This window comes from Mizuhopecten yessoensis, unplaced genomic scaffold (genome assembly GCF_002113885.1).
Source record: "Mizuhopecten yessoensis strain PY_sf001 unplaced genomic scaffold, ASM211388v2 scaffold6277, whole genome shotgun sequence".
Lineage (NCBI taxonomy): Eukaryota > Metazoa > Mollusca > Bivalvia > Pectinida > Pectinidae > Mizuhopecten > Mizuhopecten yessoensis.
In genome coordinates, this window is record NW_018406469.1 from 38919 (window position 1) to 49209 (window position 10291).

The 10291-nt window shown below is 33.5% G+C and overlaps 2 non-coding genes across 2 annotated transcripts; both read left to right on the forward strand.

Annotated features, from left to right (window-relative positions):
- Positions 1 to 593: 593 nt before the first annotated feature.
- Positions 594 to 667, forward strand: Trnai-aau. Its single transcript has one exon. It is a non-coding gene; the product is annotated as a tRNA-Ile (tRNA).
- Positions 668 to 6251: 5584 nt separating this feature from the next.
- On the forward strand, positions 6252 to 6325 carry Trnai-aau. Its single transcript has one exon. It is a non-coding gene; the product is annotated as a tRNA-Ile (tRNA).
- The last annotated feature ends 3966 nt before the right edge of the window (positions 6326 to 10291 follow it).

The following is a 10291-nucleotide window of genomic DNA, read 5'->3' on the forward strand; positions in this document are numbered from 1 at the left end:
TTCAAGAAATATTTTGTTGCTGACAATAAATTATTGAGGGCTGTAGATTTATCTTCAGGCACTGAAAATATCCTATCTTATGCATTATCATTATGATTAAGTTGTCGTTTTTCAACTAATTTGTAAATGAGCGATGACATACCTTTTATAACCATGCTTATTTCATGTAGAAATGTACTTCTGTGATTTTTGAGTGTTTAAATAGGTGTTTTATGTGAACTGTGAGGAACCGACGGGGCCCCAACCCCGGAGGTCCTATTTGCTGGGACTAATTAAAGTTCATTTTAAAAGAAAAAAAAAAAAAAGAGCGTCGTGCTAATAACGCGAATGTCGTGGGTTCGACCCCCACACTGGCCATAAGATTATTTTTTCATCAGGTTTGATTTTTTTTTCAGATGGATTTTTCACATTGGATGCTTATTTTCATCTGTTTGCGAAAATTTGTAATCCAATTACACGTAAGTGTTTATTGTAACATATACGTGTAGTGTGATCAAGTTTATTTCATACAGAACAAGCAACTGTATCAAGGTGCGCACATTCCTGCAGTGAGTATGTACTTAGTAAAGATGAGTCTCATTATCGTGCATGAGGGCCGGTTAGCTCAGTCGGTTAGAGCGTCGTGCTAATAACGCGAATGTCGTGGGTTCGACCCCCACACTGGCCATAAGATGTTTTTTTCTTCATATATTTTTTTTGTTTTCAAAATAATTTTTTTACTTTGGATGTTAAGTTCTTATCAATTTAACAATGACAAAAAAAGTGAATTGAATTAATCTCATTTAAAAGTGTCAATCAAAACTGTAAGTTAACTAAGTAAATATGTATTGCATGCAACCGCCAAAAGAAAAGCTCACCTGGCGTAATTAAACTCATGTGTGAATAAGGAATTATCCTCCGCCATCTTGTTTATATTGTTTTAAATTATGAATCAAAACCTACATACATGCTGATAAATAAAAAAAAAAAGCTTGCCTTGACTCCTGATATCAGTCTGGTGATGGGTTAACAGGTGTCATGACGTTATCAATAAACATGCCGTCGCCTTATCAATTAATTTATATAGAACATATCCCTGTCTCAGAATTTTACTAGTATACATGGTATGAATTGGCAAATGAAAGATACACGTTAGACACCCCATGTGAATTCACCTATACAATTATAATATAATCAGTATGCCAAAAGTGATGAACACTGCACCATACAGCCGTAACGAAAACTGCCTATGGATAGTAATATGACCTGGAATGTTGATAAAATAAAAACGTTATTGCAAAATGTGTGTGAGTATTGCTTTAATAGTTAAAGTTATCTGTAAATCATCCCTTTCATACAAATAATTTAAGTGAAGTATGTGACATAATCTGTTGTCTGTACGATTATAAGAGTTGGTTTATGTTTTGCGTTTGAATCCCAGAACACGTATTGCAGTGTCTTTATTGATATTTCCATAGAACTATCAAAACCCATTTGGTTGGATAAAGAAGGTAAGATTGTGGGAAAACTAATTCCTTCAAGAAGAGATATAAACTGATGCAATTGTATATGCCCCTAATTGTGATTGTATGCAGTTTAGATATGTTAAAATACTATCAAATCAAATAGAAGATTTTCATGTCAGATTCCGTTAAAATTGATGACACACCCAATGCTATTTTTATCATATCACTGTTAATGTATAATAAACATGGCGTTGATAAGTCATGTCAATTACTTTCTTTACGTTTTGAGGTAAAGTAAGCATGCATTTATTGATCATGAATATCATTCCTTAAACAAGATATTTGACCAGTATGGAGGTCGAACACATTCCATTCGCCTAATTAGCACGATGCTCTAACTGACTGAATAAACTGATGGACTTAGATTGTATATGTATTATTCGGGAGACAATGTGTGTGAAGAATTGATTACATACAATTCTAGGTGTGAAAATAACAAAGTGATGAATCACTGAGATAATTTGATCTTGGTGTCATAAGTCTCATAGTCCAGTAATCTTACCCAAAGAAAGGGAGAACAAATTTCCCCAAGGGCGATTTCTTAAATGTTTTCAGTTCTATACAAGAACAACATTGTGAAAAGTAAAAAGATGAATTCTGTTTCAATCAGCTTGTTGTTAGACGTAAATCTACTGGACTATCATACTCACGATTCCCTAGCCCATTCATGACACTTATGATCATTCTTAGCTAAGTCTTTACATTGATCCCCACAAGTTCTATAGCTTACTGATTATACTAATATAATTATTGTAATTTTCCCTGTGAATTAATAGAATTAATTAGTATTATCCAGGTGCCAAATGAGCAAAAACTACTTTTGAAAATTGTAATCCTTACATTCCTTTTTGATATATATGCCTAGCATTCATTATTTGGCCGATAGTGTGTTTTGATATTTTTGTTGTCATTGATATTTTTGTTTAAATTCTTTCACTTACTCATTCACAAATCTCACTTTCTCTTTCACTCACCAATCCACTCCATCTGTTAATATCCTTTAATTTATCCTGTTTTATCATCCATCTCCTATTTTTGTGTCATTTATTTTGTACATCATCCCCAGATAAGACAATGGAAGACAACATTTTCATATTATAATCCATGTAATAAATCGCGTATAATAGTCCTATCAGGTAGTCAATCTCAATTTGTAATAAAATAAATACGTGCTTGATTAATGTACCATATATATGTAGGATATATAATATCATACAACACATGTTAATGTACTTCAACAGTTAGTACGTGTTTAGCTTAGATGGGTCAGGAAAATGTGTATACGGGCCGATTAGCTCAGTCGGTTAGAGCGATTTTAATACTGTTATGGGATGCATTCCAGCAGATTATAAGAAAGTGATTTTAACTAATGTACATACCAATATCAGAACAGAGTCCAGGCCATATATTACTTATGTAGATGTTAATGGGACTACTGTACAGTTACATCCCAGGACTACTCGGGATATTTACGCCTGTTTCATTCGCTACTGCTTCAAAAGTCCCAAATCATCGGGATATTGGTCAGAGATTTTTCAAAATGTTTATCTTCCACAGGTTTTTTCAATTATGTATATGCCATTTCTACCTTCTGATATAATTGATGTTCATTATCGTATTGCACATAACTCTATATTTACGATGGAGAAGTTAAAGAAAATTGGCAAAGTAGATAGCGATACATGTCTGTTGTGCGATTCTGAGACGGAAACTTTAATGCATTTGTTTGTAGATTGTTCAGAACTTTCTGATTTTTTGGCTTATATCAATACGTTAACAAAGATACTTTTTTCAGATGCTGATCAGAGTTACCTTTCTGATTTTTCTCTCGGAAAACTCATACTTCTGGGTTATACCAGGAAGATTAAACATACGAATGTTTTTTTCATCAACTTCTTTTTAGGAGTAGTGCGTTTTTGCGTTCTTAAAAGGCGTAATCTGGTGGTACATAAAATGACAAAAGTGAATATAAAGAACTTTTTTATGTTAACATTTCGTAAATATTTTGATTATATCAAACACTACTACCTCATGAAGAAGAAATGTGTTCTATTCAAGAAATATTTTGTTGCTGACAATAAATTATTGAGGGCTGTAGATTTATCTTCAGGCACTGAAAATATCCTATCTTATGCATTATCATTATGATTAAGTTGTCGTTTTTCAACTAATTTGTAAATGAGCGATGACATACCTTTTATAACCATGCTTATTTCATGTAGAAATGTACTTCTGTGATTTTTGAGTGTTTAAATATGTGTTTTATGTGAACTGTGAGGAACCGACGGGGCCCCAACCCCGGAGGTCCTATTTGCTGGGACTAATAAAAGTTCATTTTAAAAGAAAAGAAAAAGAAAAAAAAGAGCGTCGTGCTAATAACGCGAATGTCGTGGGTTCGACCCCCACAGTGGCCATATCAAGGTTTTTATTTTCAAAAATGTTTTATTTGTTTTTACATTTAGAGATATCCTTTTTGTTTTAAATGCATTGAACGTCTCTATCACTTTCAGTCAACAACACATCGATTCCCCACACTACCCATTCCCCACACTACCCATAAATGTATTCTTTTTGTGATTTTATGTTCACTTCGGATGGTACAGTTGTTTTCAATATGACAATAACAACACTAACACCGAAATCATGCTCTTAACAACCCTTGTCCGTCTGGTGATCACTCTACCCAATGCATATGTCGTAACAAATCACCTTATCAATGACCCGTATAACAAATCTGATCAACTAAACCCCTAGCTCAGAATTTTGCTCAGAGTTATGTATTGGGTTAACTAACTGAAGGAGAATGTCCATGCACAGTTACATGAGAAAGTCATTGCAAAATATACGAGAGTATTGCCTTGAAGGTAAAAGTAATCTTTAAACAATTTTAATTTTTAATGACGTATATGACACACATATTTTGTCTATGAGAGTTTCAGTGCTATTGTCTGTGTTTGAATCCCAAAACATCTTCTTTTTTCTCTCAATTCAATATTCCTTCAGTGATGTCTTCACTGAGATGGTCAATATCAATGCCTGCACTGGTTGGGCTACCTGCAGATAGAAAATGACTCAGTTCAGGGAGGTCATGTATCACTTGACCAGCTCTGTCTAACGGTTCCCTTGTCTGGAGGTCGATTGTCAATGAAGGGTTCAGGAAGTCGCCAATTGTATGTTCATTGCAAGCGCGTGCATCAGGTGGACACCACAGACAACGGTAAAAAAATAGGTTTGTTCTGGTACGCCGTGGCATGTTGCATAACCCAGGGCCCTCTTTACGACAGATGACACACCTTTAATGTGAATTTCCAGCATAAAATAAACTCTCAACAGAGATTAGTGGTAGCTGGTTGGTTGACATGAAGTTTGTGTAAGCGCCGTCAACACTATTTTCTATGTCATCTGGAGTACTTACACTGGTACTTATAGGTTCACCAAACACGGATCCCAATGGTCTTTGTTTGAGGTAGCGCTTGTAGCATTTACCACATATTATGCTTTCTGCTGATATACTGATATTCTCAGCAATCAGTATTTGCTGCAGCCAGTTATACTGAGATAAATATACATGTCTTATTTGAGCTCGAGACCTTTAAGGTAAAACTTTCAGTCAGGTTTTGCAACCATGTCCTATGCACTCATCTACCGTGGCTTTACAGTAGGCGAACTTAAAGGGGCTGGTCGGGGTCCATATGCTGCACATAACTTAAAAGCATGCATGATATAATGAATTGGTTTAGTATGAAACAAAAACAGAAAATGTATTGGTAATTACCATAAAAAACAATGATAATTAAATCTTCATGATTATGTGAGTTTATGCATTGGCCATGTTTGGCATGCTAAAAAAGTATTTTACCGGTTTTAATATTACATAAAAAGGATTCTGTAAACAGAATATATATATGGAAAGTTTTTTGTTAAAAATGATTAAATATAGACTAGCATTGTAACTATACAGACTCAACTTGACAATGTTGGATATATTTTAAATTTTGTGAACACTGTGCATGTTTTTTCTAATTAAAAGTATAACTACGCTTAATTCATGCCTACCAATATGACATATTTAGTATCAAATAACATAATTTTATACATTTTACACTAACATAATTCATTTTTAAAATTACATTCGCCCTAGATATTTATCTGTCATTTTGTTAAGATACCCCGTCACTCAACCTGGTGTTATGCAAGGAGGTCCACTACGGTTATCAGTGGTGATAATGAATAATCATACATGCAAATATTGTTCATATTTATGTATCTATTTATAGCAAAAAAAAATTAAAAGAAATAGAAGTAGGGGCCAATTGTTGACCCCACATTTAAGGAACAACACGAACGTTGACATTCATCTAATACATCTATGACATTTTTTGTTGTGCCGAGAGTGTGATATTTTGGTATTTACATTCATTCATTTACTTCTCTTTTGTTCCGTTATTATCCACATTTGTTTCAATGATACAGAAGCATGTATATTCGCCGGGTGAGATGGGTGAGGAAAGCCTTTCAGGTAGTGATCAATGTGTTCAGCCGAGTCTAAATATATATTATTCCTTTCCGGTTGTTAACTACAATTGTAATTTAAGATACAAGAACTTGTTTATTATAACACAAATATGTAGTATGTTAAAGTTAATCTAACACATAAAGGTGTGTATGCCTATGGTGAGTACGTATTTTACGTACACCGATAAGCTTCGTCAAATAAACTTTCTTGTATCTTGTTAATGATATATCGGCCGGTTAGCTCAGTCGGTTAGAGCGTCGTGCTAATAACGCGAATGTCGTGGGTTCGACCCCCACACTGGCCATCAATTCTTTTTTCTAAATGCGAATTCACTTTCGGTGGTTATCAATGGGATAAGAACAAAAATGGCGACTTACTCCTCACTAAAAAGAGGCATTTTTACTCTACTCAAAAACACTTTATATAGTACAAAAATGTCTGCTTACACAAAATATGGTTTTGCTTAGTAGAAGGGAAATAATCTGGCCAGTATGGCATTTGTGTAACTAGTATTACGACGCTTTCATGCCGTGAATTTCTGTTTGACGTACATATTCACTGTAGATATGCATACCTGTACGCTATAGCTAACCTTATGTGTTAGGAAAACGCGGGTTCTATGATACGTTATATATGTAACAATGTAAGAACATGTATACTATAATGAAAAGTATCGGTTTCACTTCCTGAATTGACTTATATGAAAATAAAATATGATAGAGGGTTTAAACCCAGTGGTGATACCCTCTCTATTATTTATGAACAAAAAGAACGAAATAAATATACTTCTAATACATAATCTTTGGAATCTTACCAGTAAAATAAAGGGAATTATCACTTTTATAAAAATCATACGTAAATCTTCATTTGTGACGATACAAAGCCGACATGCTTTTGTGACGTCCAGACAATTGTCTCGACAAAGTGAAATTTCAATTGATCACTTCTAATATCGGGAATTATGATAAATATAAAATCTCATGTGAAACATCAATTACATTGTTTTGTAATTATTTCACAAGTTCAATCTGATATCTAACAATAGAACAGAATCTCTTGAAATGTCCATCGTTAGCGTTAAGTTTTAACATTGCAAGTGATCCCTGTTTCTTTTTAATCACGCCTGTAAATATTCAGTCCATACTTTGCATTTAATTTAAGTCAAAGATGAAAAAATATATTAAAATACGCATTTGCTCTTCCGAAGAACCATTTTTTTTAAAGTTATTATGAGCGTGTCTACTCTACAAATTAACAACACGCTCTTCCTTGTTAAATCTGCACCTTTTCTATAACTATTTCGACAATACAATAAAACAAAAATGAATAATTAATGTCGTTGTCCATCGATCAACTTGGTCCTAGCTACATTTTGGTTATGAAGATCAAAAATTAGTTTTCATTAAATATGTTACACTACATAATACAGTTGGAAACAGTAAACTGAGTAAACCAATATTATACTAATGTATACACGCATGAATAAGTGTTTGTTTACGTTGCTAGGTAACAAATGTCAATGTGGAACTTGCTATTTTCGATTGTCTATCACAACATCAAAACGTTTATTGCATTTATATAGATTCAAGTAACTTGTCTTTGAATATTAACCTGTGCCTTCCTCTAAAAGACATTTGCTATCAACACAAGTAATGTTACTAGCGATAACTAATGTCGTAACAATCAATACCTGCTCACAAGTACAGATAACTCTGCAATACGAAAATGTATGGTATGTTTTCATTTCATTACATGGCAGAGTTTTCTTTGAAAATTATTAGATGAAATATCTTAAAGACTTGCCAAAATTAAGTATCCACTCCATCACAAACAGTAACAATGGCAGTACACGGATTACGTTACTGTCACTGTAAGAGTATGAAAATAAAACATATGTCAGTAAAGTTAGCATGGAGCATTTTGATAGACAAAACTGTATTTTAAACTTCACAGTACACAATCGCAATTATACCATTGTACATTTGTGTCTTTTATTATTTTATAAATTTGTTTTTGTACTATAGAAGATGACGTTTCCTATTATTTCTATGATTTCACAGTAAGGACATGATGATCAATTTGTTCACATGCTAAAATCGCAATTGTCATCAATACAATTGATTTTAAAAAAATGAAATTAAAACATAAATAGCTCTTATATAGACGCTAACTACTGCCATCTTGAACGTTACTTTCCCGTTTTAGTAATAACATTATATGGTGTATTAGATGTTCCCTGTAAAATATTCGATAGCAGGGTTGGACGGAAATAGCAACACAAACGAATCTATTATAACACAAAACGACCACAAAGTTGAACATAGCTGAATCATGTCTGCTCGTTTATGTCCGGTACGGATGGCTGTCACACATGTCCTTTGTTTTATCGGGGATTTTTACATTAAAAGTATCATTAAATAGCAGTATAACTTTATTGGTTTAAAGAATAAGCATTTATAAAATGGGCGCGTTGACCTTGTGGTTAGGAATTGCTCCAAATCACGTGGTGTCCGTGCCAATGGCACCTATATATCTATGATGACAAATGTCTACTGTTTGTGAAAGTATATGTTTTTTATCTTCCTTTAATTTCTTTTGTAATCAATGTGTTTAGTTGTTGTTAATTGGTTGATATTGTGGCCAAAAATAGCAGGCAATTTTGTGGAATTTATTTATCCCCCGTTATATTTGTTGAATATTATTTTGGTTTTCTGTAGACGTATTGTTTGCAAATAACTAAGCATACATGCTGGGGACCTCTCCAGCTTTCTACTTATGCATGAAATGTGGAGGCGGGCAAGCTCAGTCATAGACTAAACATTACACCAACTAAACTACTCATGCTCATCGAATTTGACTGAAATCGAACCAATTTTAGGATAGTTATTGCTCGAAAACCAGTTTACAATTCAAAAGTGGGTAATCTAATTAAGTATGCACACATTGAAATAGAAATCCTACTTCGTCCCACACTGGTTATGTTTGGATACACGCGATCTGGTAGAAATTAAACGTGTGTTGGGATGGTTCTTGAACGGAAATCAATCAATCATAAAGAATGGAAAAGCTTTATCAATTGTGCAACCGAACTTAGCCCGATACTTGCCAATATGAACTTATAAAGCAAAATTGTTTGAAAGAGAAGGACTAGTATTAATATCGTATGTTTTCTTTGAAAGCGAGGGATGATAAGAAAACTGATCTTATTCTAATGACAAAATCATCAATGAAAGTAGAAATAAACAACTACGACATTCGCGTTATAATCGCGACACATTTTTTAGTCCAGGCAAATAGGACCTCCGGGGTTGGGGCCCCACAGGCTCCTCACAGTTCATATAAAACACATATTTAAACAATCAAAAAAATCACAGAAGTACATTTCTCAATGGAATAAGCGTGATAATTACAATATTTAAGCGCTTATTTACTAATGTGTTGAATTTTTGTATACTAATTCATAATGGTAAGATATAAGATGCGTTGTTTTTCTGTGTCTAGAGAAATATCAACTTCCTTTAATAATGTATTGTCAACAACAAAACATTTCTTGAATAGAATATACTTCTTCTTCATGAGGTAGTGGTATTTGACATAATCAAAACAATTACGAAATATATTCATAAAAAACGTCTTGATATTCACTTTCGACATTTTATTTATCACCAGATGACGCCCTTTAAGAACGCAAAAATGCACTACTCCTAAAATGAAGTTGATGAAATAAGCATTTGTATGTTTAATCTTCCTGCTATAGCCCAGAAGTTTTCCGAGAGAAATATCAGAAAGGTAACTCTGATCAACGTATTGATATAAGCCAAGAAATCAGAAAGTTCAGAACACTCTACAAAGAAACGCTGCAAAATGTTCGTCTCAGACGTGTTAAACGGCCTGTATGTTTTCTCATTAAGGTTGATTTTATACATTAACATTGTGTATAACATTGTATGTATTATCTTGGCCAAGCCATGATGATTTAAATGTTTTGTTGTGAAGTATGGTGTTTTAATTATGTGTAGTTAATGCTTTCAAAAATTAACTGATAGTAAATACATCTAGGCCAATGTTGCAGATACCCTTCTTTTTCTAGTCAACTATTTGTGTAACTGAATTTAATTGACGATTGCATGATTACAGTACTAACTCAGGATGTCACAAACAACTGATTCAGATAACACATCCTGGTTTTTCTTTTGGACAGACTTGTTTAACTGGTTTGAAAAAACTTTCGTTCGAGTGGGTAAAAACCTGTCCAGACCTGATGAAACCT